Source organism: Canis lupus, chromosome X (genome assembly GCF_011100685.1).
Source record: "Canis lupus familiaris isolate Mischka breed German Shepherd chromosome X, alternate assembly UU_Cfam_GSD_1.0, whole genome shotgun sequence".
NCBI classification, from domain to species: Eukaryota; Metazoa; Chordata; class Mammalia; order Carnivora; family Canidae; genus Canis; species Canis lupus.
Window position 1 is genome coordinate 103,246,878 of NC_049260.1, and position 2,350 is coordinate 103,249,227.

Here is a 2,350-nt window from a genome sequence, read left to right on the forward strand (position 1 = left end):
CTGTGGTGGAGAGATATAGAAATATTCTATTTTTCACTTCATAATCTGCACTGCTTGTGTATTTTAATCATGTGCGTTTATTATTGTTACTATTATTATTCTAATACATACTATTTCATATGGAACTAACATAATAATAGATGCCATAACTATATATATATACACACACATATATATTATATATAATATATATATTATATATATATATATATAATTACCTATATGGATAGAGAGTCAGATAAAAACAGAGGCTGCTCTAATAGTACAAGGGACAGTAACCTAAACCAGAGGGTATAACCCTGTGTGTGGTGGTACATGGGTGCAAGGGAGAGGCTGACAGGAAGGAGGTTGGCATCTGTACTTAATGTTGACTGACAATTAAAAATTAGGTAAAAGGGAGGTAGGGGTTATTCCAGGTACAGGAACAGTAACATATTTGAACTCATTGGTTTGAGGTGGAGTGTGGTAGGAAGTATTGGCACAGAGAGTGGGGGCAGTTGAAGCCAGAGATGGAGATGTTGTGAAGGGCTTTGCCTGTAGTCCTAACTATGTTAGGATGAAAGTCTCAGAGACTAGTTTTCTTGGAAATGATGAACTAAAAGATTCACACTGTGGTGTAAATGAATCAAAACAGGTATTTGCATTTTAATAAAGTACAGAATGTTCCAAAGGTCCAATTTCAAACATTCGCAATTAGGAAGGAGGAATCTCCCTCATGTCCCTCAATTCACACATTTATGAGAAGACTACACACCTGGATGTCTGGGTACCAGATTGTTCTACTCAGTGGGGAACCTGCCACCCTACTGGAGGTGGGAGAGAATTCTATTTTCCTGAAGCCCCCTTGTCCAAGACTGGTAATAAGAGCCTAGGGGAGAGAGGGTGGCTCCCATGGTAACCAGTCAGTCGTGCTCAGAATCCTGCAGATTTCTGCAGACGTCCATGGCTAAGAACTGGAAGGCAAATAGGTGTCCTAACTAGCTCGGTCAGCTGGTTTTCTTCCATTGCCACTACATGCATGGTACAGGGGGAAGTGCACAGGTTTGGAGTCAGACATACCTGGATTTTCCTACCAGCTTTGCCACTTGTTTGCCATGTGACCATGGACAAGTTATTTAATTTTTCTGAGGCCGAAGTTCCTTGAAGGGCTGTGTAAAATAATACATACAAAGCGCTTAGCAATGATGTGTAGGGAGTAATTGCTAAATGTTGCTTTTATAATCATGATTATTCTTCTACATGAGGCCACTAAATATTACTGTAATCTTTGTCATATTACTTGTAAATCCATTCTTAACCATGAATCTTCCCAGAACTTTAGTCCTCTTCCTCTGCAAGGCCACCAAATATTATCATTATTGTTGTTTTTATGGATTATTGCTACTGTTGTATAAACTGTTGTTGCTATGGTTGTCACTGGGGTTATTGCTATTCTCCATGAGTCCTAGGACTACACTCCTCACCCTGTCTCCACCTCGTGGATTCTCCAGGCCCCACCACTGGAGGGAGCTGCAGAGCTGACACACCTATCCTTGTTCGCCTTTACAGAGCTGCCCAGCAAGCTTTCAGCCGATGTAAAAGAGGGGCCAAAAAGGCAGAGGGAGAAGGATTTCCTCTCTCTCCCTCCCATTCTGCCCCTCCCATTCCTGCTCGGCAGGGTTGCAGGGTCTCCTACAGTTTTGGGGTGTGTTTCCTCTGTTCCTTTCCTCCTTGGAGTGATTAAGTAAGTTCAACCGTTGGGTGGAAATGTGTCAGCTTGATTTTCCCGGAATGCAAAAGAGGGCCTAGGAGGAAAGAGAATGTGAAAGAACTCAGATGTGGATGGGATCCATGAACACAGCCCTAAAAATTCGCAGGCCCGGGAGGTAGGAACACAAGCTTATGAGAGCAACTTCCTTTTACTGAGCTCTTACACTATAACAAGTCCATTACATCCTTACTGCAGCCATAGGAATTGGATACTCTATTCTCCTTATGCAGATGTGGGAACTGAGGCTGAGGGAATTAAGGGACCTGTCCAAGGGCACAGAGCTGGTAAGGGACAGTGCTGGCATTTGATCTCAGGCTTGTTTGACTCTAAGTCCAGGAACCTTCATCTCTACCCAAGACTGCAGTTTAAAGAAAAAGCAAAAATCTTGAAATTCAGCAAGCTTTGGGCAGAGACAGCTCAAGGTTATTTCTATTCATATTTCAGTGATTACCTCAGTGATTTTTATGGTTTTTTCTTGTATGTTACTTTCAAATTGTTGTGACTTTGTAGCCTTCAACTTTTGTTTGCAGTTAGTATCTTTTAAACCTCACTAGTTGTTTTCTTTATAGTTGCCAAGAGAGAAGTCTAGAAAAAATAATG